Genomic DNA, 24,229 nt, shown 5'->3' with positions numbered 1-24,229 from the left:
ACCACAACAATTTCCACTGTGAAGCAAGGAAAGAAAAGGAGTGTCTCTGAAATGAAGAACTTTGCAGAATTATCTGAAGGGAAGTAGAAAGTTACTGCAAACCAGGGCAGAGTTGATGACACATTATCTCAGAATTTTTGCCTGGATATAGTGTTGCACTTTCGCCTTCTGCCCCTGTGGGTTCCCCTGATATGGGGGTACATATCTTATGTACTGAGTTTCAAAGTAGAGTCCCAGGGTGCCTGTGATAGTCTGCACTCCTCATTTGAGTATCCATGTGGCCAAGGGAGCATGACATTAAATGGTAAATTAAAAACTCTATGACAGGTTAGCAGAAATATTTTGAATTAGAGAATACATTTTTCTCTTGCTCTGTAACAAACAGCACAATTTCCTTTTGTGCTGGAGTCCACAAATCATGTGGCCAATGCTATATAAAAAATTCATTTTGATAATCTAAGGAATGAGTGAATAATTAGTAATAAGATATAAAAAAGGCAAGAATTAAACTTCTTCCATGTGAAGAAGAATATTGAGGGAGATTAGAATTGATGTGTGATTTTTAGTGTTTGTTTGGGGAGGATGGATTATTGGTGCATTTTGAATGTCATTGGGCAAGAGTCAGTGAAGAGGGAGCTAATAAGAGAGGAAAGTGATAAATGATAGAACAACGCACCAGGGAGGTAAGAGAAGTTACTCCTGGCCATATCAGACTCCTTCAGGCAGAATCCTGAGCATATTTAACACTGAAATAATCACTGAAGAGCTTGGCCGAGCATCATCTGGCAGGAAGGGCTAAGCATGCTTTGTGCAAGGCTTCAGAGATTGGAACCAGGTAACAGGAGGAGACAAATCACAGCAGAAAATGAAATTTTAGGTTTTGAAAAAGAATGTAAAGGTAGACACATCTTGAAGATTAAGTGTGGATGGATACAAGTTTATAACATGTAGTTTGACTACATTGAATCATAAAGAGAGAAGACATGTTTTAGAGAGATGAGTCAGGGGACTTCAATGGAAAAGCTCTATTTGAGGTCAGGCGCATCTGCAGTAAGCAGTCCAGTGCTTTGCACATAGCAAACATCTTGCAAAAAATTGTTAAACAAATCCCAGGTCAGGTTGGCCCCATTCTGGGTTACCATCAAATAGTTTCCTCTGACTGCATAAAACTAGGATGGTTGGTGTGTCCAGAGACCCACAGCTGTCAAATAGTATGACCGAAAACTGCAGCCCTCTGTCCATTTTTTTTTTTTTATTCAAATTCTATGACTACTATCTTTATCATCTCTCTAAATGTTCCTCAAAAACACAGAGCACTTTTATCATTCCTACTCCTTCCTTTGTATATGCTTTTTATTCTGCTCATACTTGGTCCCCACCTTGAAGAACTCTTACTGGGGTCAAATTCCAAATCCAGCTACTAAAAAACCTGCCTTGACATCCTTTTACATGGACATGTTGCCACAATATCTTGCATTTATCCTCATAATTAGAATGTATGGATAATATTTTAATTAAAGTTTATATTTCCTCTTCTCACTACAGTGAGAATTCCTAAAGATAGGAATACAATATTGTAGCCCAAGTATATAAGACAGATCATAAAGTAGGTACCCAACAATTGCTTGCACACTGGTTGACTGACAGGCTAAATGAATGGCCAGTTATGGACAAGGATGAAACTCAAGAGATAAAATGGTGAGGAGGAAGCACAATGACACAGGATCAGCAGTTGACATTTGTTATTTATTGCCACTAAGTACCCATTTCTCTTTTAGACAGGAGCATTTTATAAAGTATCTGTCCTTTCTTATGGCCAGCTCTACCCCAAACTTTATATGATGTGAAAGAGAAATTCTGAGGCTCATCTAGCCCCTGGCCACCATCCTGAAGAGAAAACCTGGAGAGTAGAACAGGAAGGATCTGGTCATGCTGTTAAAATAGACTGTCAGAAGCCAGCATTTCCTCCTAATTTTTTGATCATCTGAACCAGACTTTCATTGCTTAAGGTATTTTGTGTTGTTTGCTCAGTGTGCTCAGTCGCTCAGTCGTGTCCAACTCTTTAGCCCACCAGGCTCCTCTGTCCATGGGAATTCTCCAGGCAAGAATACTGGAGTGGGTTGCCATGCTGTCCTCCAGGGAATCTTCCCAACCCAGGGATAGAACCTCATCTCTTGTGTATCCTGCATTGGGAAGCAGATTTTTTTACCACTACGACACTTGGGAAGCCCATGTTGTGTTGAGTGCTGCATTATTTTTAGCCTAGATGTTCTACCTGAATCAAAGTCATGCTGGTTATTTCCATTGGGTTTGGAGTCCCACAGAATCACACCCATGTGGATGAGGATCAAGTAACACATTTGACTTAGTGGAAATAAGTCCCGGTGAGCCATCGTCCCAAAGCCATAATCCCAAGACTATGATAAGTCTTCTGCAGCCGGCTGCGGCTGAACTTTCCATTTTAGACAGTTGGGGTTGAGACTGACACCTTCCCTGCGATGTTGACAAAGACTTTGAGTCTTGACACTTAATGTTCTCTAGCCCAAACCACTGGCACATTCAGACCTTTCTTATCTTTTTAACAAAGACATGTACTCTTCCAATTTCTTTTCATACTGAGAGAAACTTGGGCTGGTGTGTGTATGCATGTATGTGTATGCTTGGCATTGACCCACAGCAGGGAAGAAAGATGTAAATTACATATTTCCCATGTATAAAATTTTTTCAGAATACTCATTCTCTCCAAAAATAAAAGCATAACATGGCTTCTAATAAAGTTTAAATAAATGAGACTGATTCACACAGCTGCCAAACCTTTGACTGAATTTCTCCATTTGGACAAAGAGTGTATGTATCCCTGACTGGTTCTTTGTTGCTGACTGGGTAACTTCTCCCTGGCTCCCTGTTTTGTATCCATTATCATGTCGTATATTGCAGGCTGCCACCCTGTCTGACTGCACTCTGTTAACCTTGACTGCTGTTCCTGCTGAAACAAAGCTAAAGTTGGGTCACGGTTCTTCCCCTCCAGTGCTTTTTGCTTTATTGCTCATTCTCCAACTTACTGGTTCTCTCTGCCACTTTCCAGAAGTTTCCTGGCACCTCTCTCACCAAAAACCAAAGCCACAGGCTTAAGGGTATCATTTATGGCATTTCAGAAAGGAGCAAAGAGCTGCAAACATTTTTGTACTCTTTCCTCTACTCCCCAAGAGAGGACAGTAGTAAAACCTTTGAAACAGTAAATAAACTTGAAATTGTCTAGTGTTGAAAGGCTTGCTAGCTAGTCACAGAAGCGAGTTCCCTGGCACAGCTTCCACGTGCCTGCTGAGGGGAAGGTTCAACTATCTCCTCAGGCAAGTCCTGAGTAATTCTCTGCTGTGAGAGCAGTAAACCCTTCTCCTCCTCGGTCAACAGAGAATACCTTCTGAGATATAATAACCTTTGACCTAGACAGGAACACAACATGATTCCCTTTTGAGCGGGTCCTTGGAAGTCTCCTTGCTACAGGGGAATGCCTAATAGCCCTGTTCAGCCTGATCGACAGCTATTTTGCCATCATACTTAATACCAATTGTCTAAAACAAGTGTCTTTTTTTTTTTTTTTTTTTGATGAAGAAAATTGGCACATCCTAACATTGGCAGCTTTTGGAAATTTTAATATGAGAGGAAAATTAAGAAGAGTATTAAAAGGAACTCTGATATCCATCTTCCCCAAAATGTTATTGTAGTCATTCTCACCCTTCCAAACACTGTCACAGACCCATTATGCTGTCACGGATCAGTGTACAATTGACAGAGAATAAGATTGAGACAGTCCATCAATCTAATGTCACACCACGTAATAAAAGTCTGCAGAAACCCTGTAAATGCTAGTTACACTGCAAGATACAGCTCCAAAGTGCAGATTGGTGTAAAATGTTCTAAATGGCTACAGATAGGTAATATGTCCTAAGGAAAATCTGACTCTTAGTTGTATTGAAAGAGAAAATAGCAGAAATTACAGATTATTACCAATGGAAATAAGGCCAGAGGGCACTAGCAGGAGGAAATGGGTCTAGGAAGATAAATGAAAAGGAGATAACCCTATGTCAAACAATTTTTCTGATTCACTATTTATAATGGTCTATGTGCTTAAGGTCTTTTTGAGTTGACGAAAAAAATTACAATCTTCACTGAAATTGCAAGAATTTAAAATCTTATCTGTCTAGTCCGATCTTTGCTTAGAGGAGTTTCTGTACTTGATGAAACGCTGACTCGCCATTATGTTATTTACTAATTTGTTAAAAGCTGAAATGAATGTAATTACATAGATGTATCATCAAACTGGTCCTGCATTTAACCCTCTACTTTGTGAACTGTTTTTGAATGGTTCTTAATGGACACATTGAGGCGTTTTTATTTATCTTCATTTTAGGTCATTGTTTATTTATGAGTCCTTTGAAAAACTCCACAAGAAAATCCTGTCCTTAAGAAAACATGATTTGACATTGTGAGGAGATTAAGAAAGTTTCTATTAACAGTTGTGTGTCATATTTTTGAATACTTAGGTGATAGTTGGAGGGAATATTGTCCACATTGTGACTATAACGAACACCAGTTTCCGACATCTGTAACTAACACAAGCCTTTCCATTAAAACAACAAAATGCAATCAGCACTTTTGGCCCACGTATACTGATTTAGGCCTTTACCACTGAAACATAATTCAAATAAATGCTTAATAATCTGCTTAGTTTAGTGATTTTATAAAAGGCAGTTTACATTTTAGTGTATCAGTCAAGGTTCTCCAGAAAAACAGAAACAGTAGTATATATAGTACATATTATGTAGTATATTGTGATTATGTTAAGGAGCTGGTTCACATGATTTCAAATTGACACATAAAACTATCCTAGGTAATGAGAAGGACACTATTTTAGGTTGTTATATTTCTATAACTGTATTGCATCCTTTACCCAATAGCACATTTGCGGAGATACTTCTAATTTCTGCCATTATTATATTTTTGAAAAGGGATTTAAATGGCTTATTTACTTGGCTTAGTTTCCCTCAAAAATCTCCATTCATCAAAGATGACTCCTTGAACTGCTTTTTTTTCCCCCAAATGTTATTAAACTTTGTTATAAAACATAAAATAATATTTGTGTTTTATCATGTTAAAAAAACTTTTATTAAAAAAACTCTATCTTCTCTTCTATGCCTTGCCTTAGTTTACAAATACTTGATGATTAATTTCTTACTCTTGTCTATTTCTGTTTGTATATTCATATATGAGCTGAGACAAGGGTAGAAAGGTTTTCTTGTGTTTTCATTTGTTATAAAAATGGGCTTATGGAAAATGTTACTTTTTATTTTGGCTTTTCAATTAATGTTGCAGATACTCTCTAAGCCAATACATTTAAAATAGCTGTGAAATATTACATAGATCAATAGATTACAATATTTCAACTGTTTCTTCAGTTGGTGGATCCTTAGGGTGCAATTTCAGTTTTGTTGATTTACCTTGACAGGCAAGATGTGTGCATGCTCAGTTGTGTCCGACTCTGCAGCCCCATAGACTGTAGTCCACCAGGCTCCTCTGTCCCTAGAATTTTCCAGGCAAGAACACTGGAGTGGGTTGCCGCTTTCTTCTACAGGGAATCCTCCCAACCCAGGGATCAAACATGGGTCTCTTGTGTCTCCTACATTGTCAGGCAGATTTTTTTTTTTACCACTGCACCACCTGGGAAGACCCCATAACAAACAACACTACAATTATATCCCCACACTCAATTCCTTTCATATATAGACATGAGTTTAATGGTGGTATTATTTCTGTAGGACTGAGTTTCCAAAATGAGGATTGTTGAGTCAAAAGTCAGGAAACTTCTTTAAAATTATAATTAATGTTGATGGATATTGAAAATGATTTCTATTTTATCCTCAGTAAAAAATGTGTTTAATCTTGTTTTCCTACATCCTTGTAAGATTTTAAATATTCTTGTATCTTTGTCACTCTGTTGACTGAAAAATATTTCACTGTGGCGTAATTTACATTTCCTTGACCTATATTAAGTTTAAATATATTTCTATATATTTAAAGTTATTGTCCGGTTTTGACACAATCTTCTCAAAAGTATATATAAACGTTATATTCAGAGTTGGAATCAAGACAATAAAAATGTTGTTCATAGAAAAATGAAACAATGTATTTCTGAAAACATAGCTGTCTTAAGTTATATGCAATATCATTGTGGGGGAGGAAAAACTTTCCCTTTGCTTTCTTATGTTCCTTGCCTGGACACTGCAAATTAAACTAGCAAAAGAGAGCAAAACAAGAGAAAAAGGCATACATAGGAACAACACAGAAAAGACAAGAAGCAATTAGACTCAAAAGCTTGTACATTATTTTAACAGTCATTGATAAATTGTGAAGAAGTGGCTAGACAAAGTTTAGGGTTTCCAGGAGTAGTATATTGTTAGAAGATAAATATATGGGGCAACTAATGGAAGGCTATTTTAGTAAGATTTGTCTGTGAAGATGTAGTAGTTACTCACTCTCCATCTTGTTCATGGCCCAAAAGCCCTCTTTAAAGAAAATTTAAGGCTGTCTTCACCCCTCAACGGTTTCTGCTTTTAGTCAGAAAGTGAAGCTCCAAGAAGGCTTCTTTCTGCATCTGTTAGTTGCTTCCAGTTCAAAATAGTCCAATGCCAAACTAGCATATTTGGGAAGGTAGATATTTTCTGATACCCTTTATTATTTAGCTTTAAAAGTATTATTGTGAAAAAGAGAAATTTGGTTTTGTTTTGTTTCTATGGGTTCATAATTTAGTTAGCATTAGATTTGAACCCTGAGACTTCACTTATAACCATATAACTTTATACAAATATCTTCATTCTCAGCTAAAATGTTCATATCTATAAACAGAAGGGATTAAAACCTATCTTAGAATGTTGAACTATCTCCCCCACACACACAAACACACACATGTGTACTATATACATGGAAAACTTCTCCATGTGGTAGATCTTATTTGATAATGATGCTTTGTATTTATACAACCCTATTTTATCATTTATAAAATATTTCCCCACCCACTATTCTTTTACTGATGCACACATCAAGACTGGGAGATAAGCAGGGATTTAACAAAGTGATAAGAGTTGGAGAAGTTAAATACCTTGGCCAAATCCACACAAGTAGTATGCTCTATGTTAGAACATTTAACTTTGGGGGTCTACTTTTTCTCCTTTTCTATATGTGGGTCAATATATTGATAACTTAGATGCTTGCACTTTTAATAATAAATATCTTTATACTTAACCATGTCTGTTCTAATACACATATGACATTGTACTAAATTTATTATTTCCTACTGAAGTAGTTAATTTATAGAGACCTTAATATTAAACACAAAAGTGAAATTACAGATGTAAAGATTATTATAGTGCTGGATCAATTCTAATGTTTATTTAAGAGTTTTAGGTAAGGGTAGAAGGTTGGGAGGCTCTATACCAGTAAATATATTAAAATGAGCTTTCCAGGTGGTGCAGTGGTAAAGAATCTGCCTGCCAAGCAGGAGAAACAGATCTGGTTCGATCCCTGGGTTGTGAAGATCCCCTGGAGTAGGAAATGGCAGCCCCCTGCAGTATTCTTGCCCCAAAAATTCCATGGACAGAGGAGCCTGATGGGCTAGAGTCCATGGGGTCATAAAGAGTTGTACACAACTGAACACAGCAGCAAATAAATTATTTATTTTGATATACTGAGAAGGAGAGAAATCCAATTTTAAGGTAAATTTATTGCAAAAATGTTAGTAAGAATCTTCATGATCTGGAGTCCACCAGGATGGACACTCAACCTTCTTTTAGATACTTGCTCTTCCTTTCTCTCCTTTATCAAAACTGCTGTCACCACCTGCCTGAAGGACTGCAGTCCATCTGATAAGCACATTCTCGGAAAGGTGCTAATGACTGATAAAGCTAAATGGTTCCTCCCAGGAGCTTTTGAACTTTAACAGAATGTGATGCCTTTACCTGGGGTCTCATACCAAAGTACTTTAGGGTTGGGTGAGCCACAGACAAGAGTGAAGTTATGGGGCATATGTGCTGCTTCTCATTTTTCTTGAAATATCAGCTTCACTATTTAACATTTTCACTTAAGACATATGTTCAGAGAAATACATTTGTTTGTTTTACTATAAGATGTACAAGAGTACAACTTTACGACATGTCACTTGATCCTTAGCCCTCTAGGACTGCAGTGAGTTTGGTGTGAGTGCAGTCTATCACTCATCACCAGTTTCTTCTTGCTAGGCTGAAATGTATATCCAAGTAGCAAAATTTTCTAATTGTTTTTCAAAACAAGGCAAACACCTAAATTTTCATGTAAGTCATCCAGTTTTTACACTTTAGCTCAAATGTTTAAAACACAAAGTATACAAAGTAAAATGAGTATCTTCAAACATGATTCTTTTTTTCCTGAAATACAAATTTATTTATATAGAATAGTACAAGTTGAACACGAATACTGGTTTGTAATCCAATTTAAACAGCATCATGTGCTGTGTGCTGGCTAGATGTCCTGACCGAGGATGGTAGTAGATGTGGCCAACTTTGTAAGGGAAATAATAAAACATTTCCACGATTGAGAAGCAATATAAATTACCCCAGGGGGCAGTTTTTTTTTTTTTTCTTCCCAAAAATGTAAACTCCAAAGTATAGCAGCTTCTCCTTTCCTTACAGGCTGAGTCATAAGTGTAGCAAGTTTCTGACTTCTGGCTATCTTTCTGAGCTTTGGGTCCAAGTCCTACCAGCCCCAAGGTTTTCCATGGCAAGAAACAATTCCTCCAACCCCAAAACTTTCTTTCCCACTTTCTCCCTACCTCCCAAGGATCTCTGCAATATGCTGGGCCAAGTGAAGCCGGGCAGAGACTGCTCTGGGAGGACTGAATAAAGTATCCCAGGATTTTCACTGTCTAACTTTCTAGTGCCAATTTCATAGAAATATTGCTTGTCCCCTAGAACCATTCTATGTAATGCTGGCAGTTCATTCAATTCTTAGTCAATTCATATGTCTCAGGCACATGAGATTTAAAGCACCCCCACCCTCCACCCCACTATGGGCTTCCTTGATAGCTCAGCAGGTAAAAGAATTCCCCTGTGATTCAAGAGACACAAGCAACACAGGTTGGATCCCTGGGTTGGGAAGATCCCCTGGAGAAGGAAATGGCAACTCTCTCCAGTATTCTTGCCTGAGAAATCCCATGGACAGAAGAGCCGGACAGAATACAGCCCAAAGTGTCGTGAAGAGTTGGATAAGACTGAATGACTAAGCTCGCCCCCATATTAATATGTAATCAGCCTATGGTGGCTGAAATGTCACCTGGGATAGAGAAACTCTCTGGGCCCATGTCATCTTTATCCTTGGTTTACACCATGAGCAAAGAATAGGGCCCTTGTCTCCCTGTTTACTCTTGTTTGAATTGTTGGGAGAGTGTGTAATTTCCTCTATTCTGTCTTGCTGCAACAAAGATTTGAATGAGTAGACCAGTGTTACAGCTTGGTTACAGCTCAGAGTTTTATTTGGCAAACAAAGGATAGTACACCCTTGAGGCATGAGGACAGGCCAACCCCAAAGGAGAGGCCCCAACCCACCTTGGCTCCCTCTTTTTATACCTTTTGTCTCCTATCCCTGGAGCCTGCCTTATGCAAATTAGGGCTAGCCAGGAAGGGGGCCTGTTTGTTTCACCTGAGGTTCTCACTCAGGTCCAAGGATTTTTCCTTTGTTCCCTTTTTGTGTGCTTTTTCCATTCTTTCTTTTCAGTTTAGTTCAGTTCAGTCACTCAGTCGTGTCTGACTCTTTGTGACTCAATGGGCTGCAGCACGCCAGGCTTCCCTGTCCATCACCAACTACCGGAGCTTACTCAAACTCATGTCCATCAAGTGAGTGATGCCATCCAACAATCTCATCCTGTTGTCCCCTTCTCCTCCCACCTTTAATCTTTGCCAGCAACAGTGTCTTTTCAAATGAGTCAGTTCTTTGCATCATGTGGCCAAAGGATTGGCGCTTCAGCTTCAGCATCAGTTCTTCCAATGAATATTCAGGACTGATTTTTTTTAGGATTGGTTGACTGAATCTCCTTGCAGCCCAAGGAACTCTCAAGAGTCTTCTCCAACACCACAGTTCAAAAGCATCAATTCTTCGGCACTCAGCTTTCTTTATGGTCCAACTCTCACATCAATACATGACTACTGGAAAAACCACAGCTTTGACTAGATGGACCTTTATTGGCAAAGTAATGTCTCTGCTTTTTAATATGCTGTCTAGGTTGGTCATAGCTTTTTTTCCAAGGAACAAGCATCTTTTAACTTCGTGGGTGCAGTCACCATCTGCAGTGATTTTGGAGCCCCCCAAAAAATAAAGTCTGTCACTGTTTCCATTGTTTCACTATCTATTTGCCATGAAGTGATGGGACCAGACGCCATGATCTTAGTTTTCTGAATATTGAGTTTTAAGACAACTTTTCCACTCTGCTCTTACACTTTCATCAAGAAGCTCTTTAGTTCTTCTTCACTTTCTGCCATAAGGGTGAAGTCATCTGCATATCTGAGGTTATTGATATTTCTCCCGGCAATCTTGATTTCAGCTTGTGCTTCATCCAGCCCACATTTTGTGTGATGTACTCTACATATAAGTTAAATAAGCAGGATGACAATATACAGCCTTGATGTACTCCTCTCCCAATTTGGAACCAGTCTGTTTTTCCATGTCCAGTTCTTTAGCCACAGCCATTTTCCTTTTCAAACTACCTAACAGATTGAATCTATTTCACTGTCAGCCCAAGACTCTCAGGGCTCTTTTCTAAGGGATGAAGCTGAAGTGTCAATGCATTCTATGGCTGGTGGAAGGGAAGAGTCAGAGAGTCCCCTCAGAGAGGACTTGAATGACTAAGGGAACCTGGTAATCACACTGGAGATTGTGGCACTTGTTGGGCTCAAACTTTTCCAAACATAAGGCTTCTGAGACAGAAGAGATTGGCTCTATAAAATAAATGAGAAAAGATCTTCACTGCCACTCTAGCCCAGGCTCTGCTCACCAACTTGCCTAGACCTATCTTCCAAGGGTGATCCTTACTATCTATCTATTTTCTATCTCTCACTTACCTGGGATGGGCAAATGCTCCAAACATGACTCTTAAGCTGATGATTTATAACCTCTTCTTTAAGGAAATAAAATGATAACAACTTTAGGTGTCATTAACAGACCTTGGAAGTAATAGTTTTGGTTGGACATACAAGAACAAGTGCTTGCTCATAACCTTTGTGTAGAGGAGGGCATGGTAACCCACTCCAGTATTCTTGCCTGGAGAATCCCATGGACAGAGGAGCCTGGTGGGCTACAGTCCATGGGGTTACACAGAGTCGGACACTACTGAAGCCACTTAGCATAGCACAGCACAGGACAACATAATCTTTGTGTAAATTAGAAAAATGTACCCCTATCTCAAGACACTTTGTTTCCATGTGTCAAAAATTATAATGTATTGATTTTATTAGGATATGAGATGCTGATGCCATCTGTCAAAATTATTTTAGTAAGTCTACCATGTATCTAGTAAAAAAAGTCTCTACAATGTCTACACTATAAATGGTGACCTCTATGGCTGGTCAGTGCTCAGCCTGTACAATGATATGCAGTAATCTTGGACAATAATTGCTTGGCTCCCAAATCTTACAGAGTAAGATACTGCCTTCTCTAGCAAAGAGTTTAAAAATTTAGGTCTTTTTGATGTTCTCTCCTTGGTAGCAATGCTGAGTACAGCATTTGAAGGCTCTGCTGAACTGACTGTGAATGTTTCAGACATTAAAAAATTAAATGAATAAAGAGGGCATTTTGAATCATCATAAAATCATCAGAGTATGTATTAGTCGATCAAGGCTATTGTGACAAAGTACTACAAACTGAGAGGCTTAAACAACAGAGGCTGATTCATCATCTTAGAGTTATGGGGGTAGAAGTCTAAGATCAAGGTCTCAGCAAGGTTAGTTTTTCCCCAGCGCTGTGAGGAGGCATCTTCTAAGTGCCTCTCTCATATATTCTCCTGATTTGCTGGCAGTTTTTAGCAGTCTTTGCCTTGTAGATGCATCATTCTGATTTCTACCTTCATCTTCACAGGATGTTCCACCCGTGTGAATGAATGTCTATATCCAAATATACTCTTTTATAAGGATGTCACTCATATTGGGTTAGGGCCAATCCTAATGACCTTATCTTAACTTGATCATCTGCAGACACCCTTTTTCCAAATCAGGTTACACTCTAAGGCAGTGAGGGTTAACATTTTAGCAGATGGATTTTGAGAGGATACAATTCAATCCATGCCAGGGTATTTTCAAAGCCATTAAGTTTATTAATTCTAGATTTTAAATTCTCATGTAATCCAGATTTTAAATTCTATTACATAATTTAAGAGTGCAGATGTCTCTATTTTACCTCTAGTTCTATAATATTTATTTTTTATATGACAAATATCCAGAATACATATATTCTCAACTATTTTTAAATAAAAATATAATACATTTTGAGGTAAGACTTTACATCTTTACCTTGGAGTGACTGCATTTGGCATATTTGTGGTGTGTGAATGATTGTCTGTGAGCATTAGAGAGAGAGACAGAAACAGAGAGAAAAAGAGTGAGAGAGACAGAGAGAGAGAGGAGAGATTGCATATGTAGCCTCAGTACTCTTCTTTAGATTGCTGAGTGACTTTCCTACTTGCCAACAGCTCTTCACATTATATGAATCTAAACTACTCACACTGTGAAATCCCTATCATTCCTATAGCTTATAGAGTAATTGCCTGCCAGTATCCCTTTTTTGTAATTTACTTTTAACCATAAAGGAAAGCTTATTTTAATTCTCTTGAATGCCAAATAATTCAGTACTGAAGGTATCATTTCAGTGTTCTGTATAATCTCACTCAAAGCAAAAAGGAAATATAGCATGTCAGCAAGAAATGGTACATTCTGAACCTTGATTTAAAAGGCTCTAGTGCTCAGATCTCAGATCATCCAATCTTTAGAAAGGAATATTTGGGAGTTTCACTCAGCATAAATGTGCTTAGATAGCAGTATTGGTGATGTTATGAGTTCAAGCTATAGCTAGAGTGGTTATTTGTAGGGAATAATGTGTTATGAAATGAAAGAGAATTGGGTAAAGAATCAGGAGACTTCTCCCCAACTTTACCTTGTAGGCTTGCTTTCATTCATTAATTTACTCATTCATTCCTTTTTATTCAGATTCTGTTAGGCTTTAAGAACAAAATGGTGATTAAAACATGGAGTGTGGCAGATTAAACAGACATTAAAAAAGAAATTGAAATACAGAGTAATATAGGTTGAAATAAGGGAAACATAGTACGTATAAGTACAGCCTGAGCTGCTATGAGAGATTGGAAAATATAGTGATACAAACCACATATAAATTTATGATGGTAAGTAGTCTGGGGCTAGTGGAGCGATACATGGCTTCCGTTGCTGGATCCTTGGCAGCTTGCTTTAGTTCTCATTATCTTCTCATCAAAAGGAAGGGTGGAAAGGAAAATAGGTATGTGTCCATTTTCCATTTTAGGGACATAGTTAAGAAGTGGCATATGTCTGTTCACAATTGACAGACATAATAATTACATGATCTCTCTGAGTTGAATGGGAGGCTAGGAATACAGTCTTTTTTTTTTTTTAAATAGAAAATTATTTAATTAGTATACATGTGTTCCCCATGTATACAGTATACAGTCCCCAGGAATACAGTCTTTAGATAGATTTGCCACTTTTGTAGCTAAAATATGAGAGTTCTACTAATACACTTATATCTATTAATAATGAATATTGGTTGAAAAATAGGAGTCTCTCCTCTAAAGTGTAATGGTTGGGATCGAGGGATGTGACATAACTTAATGAGAAGAAAATCCTATCTTACTCCTCAGAAATTATGTTAAACCCAATGAGGACAATAGTGCCCAATGATTAGAGACTAAACAAGTTTGAATGTTTTAGACACAGAATACAACCTATTAAGAGAAACCTTGAAATAAGAGAAAACGCAATTGAAAAATAGAAAATCAAACACTAAGATTGGCATAAGAGTATTTTTCCAGAAGAATATGTAAGCAAAGATTGAATTACAAAAGGATTTTGATCTTCATCTTCTCCGAGGAACTCCAGAGAGGCATTAAAAACTTGTCATGGGGAAAACATTTATGAAATTTTCATTTTTAAAGGGTTGATGTTTGAATAAGGGTAGGAAATGAACAGGGAAAGCTTGGATGGCACTGAGGAGAGCAGTTTAGTGGCATTGTAGTAACTCAAGGAGATGTTTGCGGCTAGACTACAATGACAGCCCTACAAATGGAACTACACTGTGAACAGGCAATAGGAGGTAGATGGGACAGGGTTTAGTGATGACGGAACGCTGGTTGTATGAACAGGAAGGAGGCACACATGCTTCCCCAGCCTCTTGCCTGAGAAATCACATAGTGGTGATCATTTAGTAAGCTGGAGACATTTAGAAGAGGAGCAACTTTAAAAAAGACATAGTGAAAGAGCTCAGTTTGAAGTCACTGTGACTTTAAGACACTCAACTAGCTATTTCAGAAGGTTTTCAAGTAGACTTAGTCAGGAGCTCAGGAGATAGGTCCAGGTAGAAAATATAGATCTTGGAGATGGAGGTGAGTGAAATATCCCTTGGCTCTCAGTCAGAAAGAGACATAACTCTGTTGTAAGGAACATTTCCATTTAAGGAGATGGCAAGGGAGATTGAGGAGAAAGAAGCCAGAGAAGTAGGAGAAAAACCAGATAAGGCTATGGGAATCAAGTAAAGAGAATAGTTCATGATATCAAATACTATTCCAAGATGTAGTCCTCAAGCAAATTAAGGGTGGGTTGGTAACAAGTAGACTCAAAGAGAATAAGGACTGAAATACATATAAGGTATTTACTAACATAGAGAGACCATTGTAAACATACTGCCATTGGTTTAACACTGAGAAGGTCCTGAGGAAATCAATGTGGCATCCAGGTTCAATTATTTAAAGAAGTGTGACTACAAAGAATAGGAGAGAGAGAGAATGATGACTTTTTTGTGTTTTTAAAATTGTGTAGGCTTGATTTGAGAAAGTTTTCAAGGGATAAGTATGTATTAAGATTGTATAGACATATGACAGGTCTCTCTCTGGGCTTTTGTACATGTTATTTCCTCTGTATTAAATATTTTTCTCTTTACCTTCACTCTCTGCATTTCCCATTTCACATAAAAAATGGGAATAAATAGGAGATAAATTGTTCTTGAAAGCAACAGTGGTTCATGTCTTCCCTAAAGGACTCTGATGTTTATAAAATAATAATATTAGCATTAAGTGAGTACTAACTAATTTGCCATGCACTATGCAAAACATTTTTCAAGCATTAACTCCTTTAATCTTCAGAACCATCCTATGAGGCATTTTTGTAAAACTTTATTTCACAGTTTAGAAAATCCTGAAGGTCATACAGCTGAGTAAATGATGGATCAAAATTTGAGCCCAAACAGTCTGAATATAAAACCTAGATTACCTTAAACTTGGATGACAGGATAATGAATTATTAATTCCTAAGTATTATATTTGCTTCAAGTTTAATTTTTGTTCAAGGATAATTCTTACACTTAGAATAGAAAACATTTCATCCTTAAACAGAATGGTCTTGTTTTGCTTTGATCATCTTTTATTAGGTGGAACTAAAATAAAAATGATTAAGCTGTCCAATGAGCATGACAAATTTTTACAGTAAAGGTATATCTATATACATTGACTATTACATATATATAATTAATATATTAATATATATATAATAGTTAGGTAAAACTCGTTTTCCCTGACTGATCTTGAGTATTTCAAAACAAAGCTAGAAAGCTTTGAACAGTTATGTTCTTGAATATGTTCATGTTTCTGAAAAAAATCATGACAGGGAGATATCATCTTCATTATGTTATTAGCTTAGAATTGATGTCTACAGAGTTAAAAAAAAGTTTCAAAAATATGATATTACATGAATGATAAATTGCAACAATTATGACTGAAAATCATGTAGAGGCCATGTGATACCATTTGTGGGCAATTGAGAATAAACTCTGACCCATGCTGCCTGGGAGAGAGAGTTGTCCATCAAGTAGGAACTGGGGTAAATAGATGGGCTGAATGATGAAGCAGACTGAAAGAGAATCCAAACTGCTTTACAATAAGCTCAATTTTAAATGCATGTAATAAAGTTACAACAATAATGTTGTAGCTCAGTAATGCAGTCTTAAAATGCGGCAAGCCAATTATACTTTCATTTGAAATTTCATGTCCTTATAATAAGGTTTGTTCTTTATTTTAGAGCTTTATTGTAAGTAGAGATGAGTTAGCTTTTTATTACCTGTGTCCATCTTTGGCTACATATTAAAAAAAAAATTAGTGTGTGTGTGTGTGTATGAGTATGTGTGTATACTCTGTAAAAACTCACTAACTACTTGTGATTATCCATTGATCTAATCATTCTCCCAAAGAGATTTCTCATTTTAAGAAAAAGAAAAAAAAAAACAAACACATGCATCTGTACGTTGGCTCATCCATCACTTCTTCCTCATGCCATGTATCATTACACATTATGTAACTTATATTATTTATTTATTATCCCTAAATGCATTCAATAACTAACAGACTACAGTTTGATTTTCTTTCTTTCCTTTTCTGCTTTTGAAAATGCATTCCCTTAGTTCTCTTGGAGATAAATATGATGATGGGCTTGAAATAGATTCAAAATTAGGTTATCAGTAATATTCCAAATTATAGTGCTATCTAGAAATTGATGCCATTTGGGAGCTACAATTTTACCATATGGTCTCTGCATATATTCATTATAAGGATATTTACATCCCCCTCTATCTTTTCCCAATGATATATTTTAGGAGAAGTTACAAAAGCAATGACAATCACATCACTTTTTTATATTTATCAACCTGCCATATAAAACTTATTAGAATAATTTTCTGCCCCACACAAGAAGAAGCTCTTCTTTCTTACCAAAGAAACAAATCTAGAAGGAATACCATTATCATTGTATCTAAATAAAAGTCATTCTTTTTTTCTTGTCCTGTTTCCCATATCTATTAAGAAGACTTTTTATTTTTTTGAATGTTCCCCAAGATGTCCTCTTGGTTTTGCTGAATGACTGTCATCATAGGAAAATAAAAAATGCTCGTTCTTAATTGCCTATGTCCATTATTCATTTCCCACACTTTCCACAAAGGAGGGAAAAGAGACTTCTACATTTTCTTAGTTGTTCCAAAAGACTCCTTGTTTAATTAAAAAGAAAAAAAAAGTATCTTCTAAAAAGACATTCTCTAGGTAAGCTTTGACAATTACCTGTCTGTCAGATATTTACTTCAATGAAATGAAAATAATGTACAAAGAATTTGTTTTAAAATAAGACCAATTGAAATATAGGTAATTACATCACCTTAACAATAGGGTGGGGCTTCCCTGGTGGCTCAGTGGTAAAGAATCTTCCTGCCATGCAGGAGACATAGGAGATGCAAGTTCAATTCCTGGGTTGGAAAGATCCCCTGGAGGAGGAAATGGTAGGTAACTCTCTTCAGTATTCTTGCTTGAAAAATCCCATGGACAGAGGAATCTGGTGGTGTTGTAGTCCAAAATGTCACAAGGAATTGGGCACGAATGAGAAGCAGCAACAGTAGTGCAGGTCAGAAAAGTAATCTAGTAATGTTTTAGGATAATTTGTGCATTAATTTTAAAAATTAATTTTTGAAAAGGAAATAAGTTCAAGAATAAAATACACAGACATAAAAGTAAAAATGTATACTCTCTCCCACACTGTCATTGACTGTTTCCAGTGCCCATCCTGCTTCCATCTCAGGCTATTAATTGTTAGTTAACAGTTTCTTCAGTATTCTTCCTGAGTTTCTTTATATATATGTTATCCCCTCTCTTTTCTGCAAAGTAATATATATATATATACACACACACACATATATATATATATATATATTTCTTTTTATTTTTATTTTCTTCATGTTTGTTATTATTTTCACCAAGCAAAATAATTTGTATTTGTTTTTTCTCTTCTTTTTTGCCATGCTTAGTTTATGATATCTATGTTGTAGGCTTTTCAAGAACCAGTTTATTTATTTATTCTACCACTTTTCTGTTGTTTAACTCACTAAGTTCTGTTATATCTTTCTTTTAGTTTTCTATTGCCATGTAATAAATTGCAACACATATGTAGCTTAAAGCAAAGCTCATTTAATATCTCATAGTTCTGTAGGTCAGAAGTCCAGACAGACTCAGCTGGGTTCTTTGCTAAAGGTTTTCCCAAGCCAAGGTCAATCAGCTGAGCAGAGGGGGACTCTTTTCTGGAGGTACTCAGAAAGAATCACCTTCCAAGCTCATTCAAGCTGTTAGAAGAATTTAGTACCTTGAGGTTATAGGACTGAGGTCCCTATTAGCTTATTTTCTATTGGCCAGAGATCTTTCTTAGTTCCTAGAGAACACTCTAAAGTCTATGGGAGGTGGATCCTTCTTATCTTCAAAGACAGAAACAGAAAACAGAATCTTTTCTTATGCTTTGACTCTCTAAATTCTCTTCTGCTATCAGGAGGAGAAAGCTCTCTACTTCTAAAGATCTCTTGATTAGTATAGGTATGCACAGATGATCAAAGATAAATGATTTGCCACAAATACATCTTCAAAAAAACCTTTTCATATGTAACAACATAATTACAATGTAGTATCTTGTTCTATTTCATGATCTCTGTATTTAGAGCAGGGAATCTTGGAAAGTCATTTTAAAATTCTGCCTGCCATGATATTTATTACTTTCCTAATCTTTATTTTGTTTTATGGTTATGTTTCAAAATTTTAGTTAAATGTTGAATTTTCTTGTTTTCATTTTTTTCTATTGTCATTTTTTTTTCATTTTTATGGATATCAACTTTCTTCTGGAAGCACTTTTAATAGTATCACATTCATTTTAATTTGCAGTACTTTCAACTTTTTCATATATTATTTAACTTTATTTTCATTTTATTTTTGATCAATTGTTATAGATGTGCATTTAAACTTTAGCATTTTTTGGTTTTCATATTTTTTAAAATAATTTCTAAGTTTGTACCTTGGTTTTGCATTGTGGTGAGAGAGTCTTGCCTGTATTATATCTACTTGTGGAAATTTATTAATTATATACTGGGCTTCCCTGTTGGCTCAATGGTAAAGAATCTGCCTGCCAATGCAGGAGATGCAAGAGACACCAGTTTGATCCTTGGGTTGGAAAGATCTCCTGGAGAAGGAAATGGCAACCCACTCCAGTATTCTTGCCTGGGAAATTTCACAGACAAAGGAGGTTGGCAGGCTACAGTTCATGTGTTCACAAAAGAGTCAGACATGAGTTAGTGACTAAATAGCAACAGCAACATACTGGGTCACACACACACAAATTTCAACGAAATCATACCTTCAAGGAGAGACATGGTGCAAGGACTTGTTTTCATGATGAAGATGCCAGGTGCAATACAAGTCTGTTTAAAGCTAAAATTTTGAATGAATTCCTAAAAGCTAATGTAAAAATGGGGTAGTGCAAAAGCTCCAAATCTCAGAGGTTCCACCTAGGAAAATTTTCAACCACTAGCAAGCACTTTTCTTCATGGTTTCTAGGGGTGGCAATGGAGCTTGAATCCATGAAAAATATCTGAGGCCACAGTGAAATACACAAGAAGCCTCCAGGGGGTTTCAGTTTAGAGGGAAGACAAGAGCAGCTAGAGCAGAAAAGGGATGGTTCCTACCAATATCCTATTCCCCTGTGTTACCTGTAGAACAAAGGTAACTTGCTAAGTGTTATCAAAGGAAAGTACCCACTGCATATAGGGATTGTTGTTGTTCTGTCGCTGAGTCATGTCTGACTCTTTGTGACCCCAAGGACTGCAGCACACCAAGCTTCTTTGTCCTTCACCATCTCCCAGAGTTTGCTCAAACTCATGGCCATTGAGTCAATGATGCCATCCAACCATCTCATCTTCTGTCACCCCCTTTTCTCCTGCATCTAGGGGTAGGAAACAACACACAAAAATAATGTATTCGGGAGAGATAGAAATACATTTTGAGTCCAAATCATTAGAGATCTGTAAGAAGGCAAGATCATTGGCAAGACCATAGCCACTAAAATCAGTGGCATATGCATGCCTCAAATTGTGGCTAAATCGGAACAAGAGGACAATTAAAATAGCTGAAAACCAAAACAGAGCTATTTACTGAAGATAGCTAGAGAAAAGGACACATCTCCCATAACCCAGAGGAAATTATTATAGCAGACCTCTGTATGGAAAAACATGCAGTGTAAGAGAAAGATGGAGGTATATTATTGAAGTCTGAAAGAATACAATGGTCAACCCAGAATGCAATAGCTAAAAAAATATATTTTAAAAGAAAGAAAAAGTTTTAAAACTGACAGAAACACAAAAATAAAGATAATTTATTGTCAGAAGATCAGCAAATAAGAAATATTCAAAAATGTTTTCAGAAAGAAATATGATATTAATCATAAACTTGGATCTAAGTAAATAAACAAAAATCAAGGGAAATGGATATTACATAAATAAAGATAAGTATATGAACCTATTTATCCTATTTCTAATTATTAATACTCTAAAAGATAACTGGCTACTTAAAGCAAAAAAAAGTGAGGAATTTATTTTTATAACAAGTATAAAGATGCACTGTATGACATTAGCAAGAAAAGATGAAAGGAATAGATTGATGGCATATATTTGTGAGATTTCTAACTGCATATAAAGCAGTATAATTTTTTAAAGGCACACAAATTCATTCAATATATATCACAAAACCTAGGGGGTTCACTGAGTTTTCAAAAAGACATATAAATAATAAACCAATGTTATTTATAAAATGAAAACAAACAAAGAAAGCCACTTGATATAAAAGAAGACAGAAAGGGGTAAAATAAATAATAAATGAAAAATAATAGAAAACAGAAAAAGATAGATATTGATTCAACCACATTGATAATTATATTAATATGAAATGTCTTTAAAAGTCCACAATATTTAAAGATTATCAGATTGAATTAAAAAGAAAGATTCAACTAAAAGACATCTACACAAAATCCCCTTCAAAAATAAGATACAAATAAGTTAAGTGGAATATAAAAAAAGTTACATCATGCAAACATTAGTCAAATTGGACTGCATATATTAATACTAGACAATATCATTATTACATAATATTAAGCAGATCAATTCACCAAGAATACATATTAATCATAAACTTATATCCATCACCAAGAGCAAATCTTCCAAATGCGTGAAGCAAAAACTAATAGGACTCAAAGTAGACATAAATAGATCCACCCTTACCTTTTGAGACTTCAACCCTTCTCTCTTAGAGACTGATAGAATAGGAAGGCAGAAAATTAATAAAACTATACAAGATCATTAGTTGGCCCAACTAGCTGGCATTTATAGAAGCTACCACAGAGTATATATTACCTTCATATATAAATAGAATACTTACCAATATAGACCATATTATGAACTACAAAACAACCATTAACAAGCCTCAAAAAATTAAAATTACACACATATTAACATGTCAGCTTTCCCAAACTAATTGGAAATTAAACAGTATTTCATTAAAAATCCCAGTAAGTATTCTTTATGCAGAGAATATCATGTGAAATCCAGGGCTGGATGAAGCACAAACTGGAATCAAGATTGCCGGGAGAGTCTGATTTACAACATATGAATTATGGTTTGAAATCACGTTTACATAAGTCTCAAATTTACAACAACAAAAAAAATCAGTTCTGGGCTAGCTGTTGTACTGCTGAAGTTCTCTGGTGTAATCATTCTCACCCATGTCATATATGCCCTTCTTTAAAGTTGAGGATGGATGTTTAAAAGGTTCAATGAAGTTGAGCTGTACTCTCCTTTGGAGGTGAAGGTAAACTCCATGGCTAGATGAGCAGTTTTATCACATATCATCAGTTGATGTAGAGTCGGTGTCATCATTTTTGTATGGATTCAGTCTATTGTAAATGGCTTCAATTACATTCCGCTTGCTTGCCAGTTCACCCCCTGGTGGGAGGCTGGGTATGTTCTCACTCGCTAATGTGCGCATCACATGGACTAAGTCAGGGACACCTTCCCCCTGCTTCTTTATGATTTCTTCTACTCTGCTTTCCAGGTATTTGTCCAACTCTTCCTCCTTCTTCACTGCTTCTGGCGATACTTTGGGTGCATTTGGAAAACAGATCAATATCACACTCATGTTGTCTCGACTTCCCTTATACAAACAGGTGTCGACTACTTCATTGCAACTTTCTCAAGGTCATCAGTGACTTCAAGTCTGGATCTTACAAAATCACAGAGCTCTTCATTTCCCATGACATCCCAAATACCATCACATGCAAGAATAATGAATTGATCATCTTCTTCAGATCTTTCAATATCATGGACTTCAGGCTCTGGTGAAACAAGCTGCTCTGTAGGACCTTTTCCATGGACACATTTGTAATCAAAGTCCCCAAGGGCCCTCGACACAGCCAGAGAGCCATTCACACGCTGAATCATTACAGAACCACCTGCATTCTGAATTCGTTCTTTTTCCAGCGGATTACTTGGTTTGTGATCTTGTGTGAAGAAGTAAACTTTCCTGTTCCTACAAAGTAAACCTCTTGAGTCTCCACAGTTAATGAAATACGTGTGTTGAGGAGAAATTAAGACACCCACAGCTGTTGACCCACTCCTATCAGCACCATGTTTCTTCTCTGACATAACTCTCATATGTTCATCAATCTCCAGGAAGCCTGGAGTAAATCAGACTCCAACAATTTTTGTTGTATGATTTTGTTTTTTGTAAAGTGTAATTGTCCTTGTACAAAATGCTCATATTTAATTATGAACTGCTTTAAATCACTATCGAAGTTATAAGAAATATTTGGCTTATTGTGTGATGCAACAGATATATAGCCCTTTCAAGTCATGTTGTGTTTGGACTTGGGGTTGGGACAGGAAGAGCAGCAGCCGTGTCAGCTAGACACTCACATGTGCACCTGATTATGGAGAATTATTCCAGAATATTATTACAAAGCTGAATATCCAGGGAGTTAATTGCAAACTATTTTAATGTTCTTGGCAGTGGGATTGGAATTGTTGATAAAGTTGATCCCTTCATTTAACTGTCTTTTAGGTTCTCTCCTTGTTGCCATGAGTATTGCAGGTAATAGAATATATTCGTAAGAATATCAATCTTGGGGCTAAAATGCCTTGATTCTTTGCACCTCTTTTACAAGTCCTTACATTTAATTACTAATTGATAAGCAGCAGCTTCCTACAAATAGTAGGAGACTGCCACATTTTTGCTATCATGATTGGCTGGGCCTGCTGCTGTTCCTAGTAAGATATTCTGAATTCCATTTTATCAATAAAGCTTGATTTAACAAACAAGAAAAAAAAAAAAAAAACATTGCCGGGAGAAATATCAATGACCTCAGATATGCAGATGACACCACCCTTATGGCAGAAAGTGAAGAAGATCTAAAGAGCCTCTTGATGAAAGTGAAAGAGGAGAGTGAAAAAGTTGGCTTAAAACTCAACATTCAGAAAACTAAGATCATGGCATCTAGTCCCATCACTTCATGGCAAATAGATGCAGAAACAATTGAAACAGTGATAGACTTTATTTTGGGCAGCTCCAAAACCACTGTAGATTTTAACTGCAGCCATGAAATTAAAAGACACTTGCCTCTTGGAAGAAAAGTTATGACCAACCTAGAGAGCATATTAAAAAGCAGAGACATTACTTTGTTGGCAAAGGTCTGTCTAGTCAAAGCTATGGTTTTTCCAGTAGTCATGTATGGATGTGAGAGTTGAACCATAAAGAAAGCTGAGCACCGAAGAATTGATACTTTTGAACTATGGTGTTGGAGAAGACTCTTGAGAGTCCCTTGGACTGCAAGAAGATCCATACCAGTCCATCCTAAAGTAAATTAGTCCTGAATATTCATTGGAAGGACTGATGCTGAAGCTGAAACTCCAATCCTTTGGCTACCTGATGCGAAGAGCTGACTCATTTGAAAAGACCCTGATGCTAGGAAAGATTGAAGGCAGGAGGAGAAGCAGATGACAGAGGATGAGCTGGTTGGAT

The 24,229-nt window shown here is 36.6% G+C and overlaps 1 pseudogene; it reads right to left on the bottom strand.

Annotated features, from left to right (window-relative positions):
- Positions 1 to 21,810: 21,810 nt before the first annotated feature.
- LOC102270901 (protein phosphatase 1A pseudogene) overlaps positions 21,811 to 24,229 on the bottom strand; it is a 109,231-nt pseudogene continuing 106,812 nt past the window's right edge.

The sequence above is a fragment of the Bos mutus genome, chromosome 3 (assembly GCF_027580195.1).
Source record: "Bos mutus isolate GX-2022 chromosome 3, NWIPB_WYAK_1.1, whole genome shotgun sequence".
Classification (NCBI taxonomy): domain Eukaryota; kingdom Metazoa; phylum Chordata; class Mammalia; order Artiodactyla; family Bovidae; genus Bos; species Bos mutus.
This window is presented reverse-complemented; position numbering and strand designations above follow the sequence as displayed.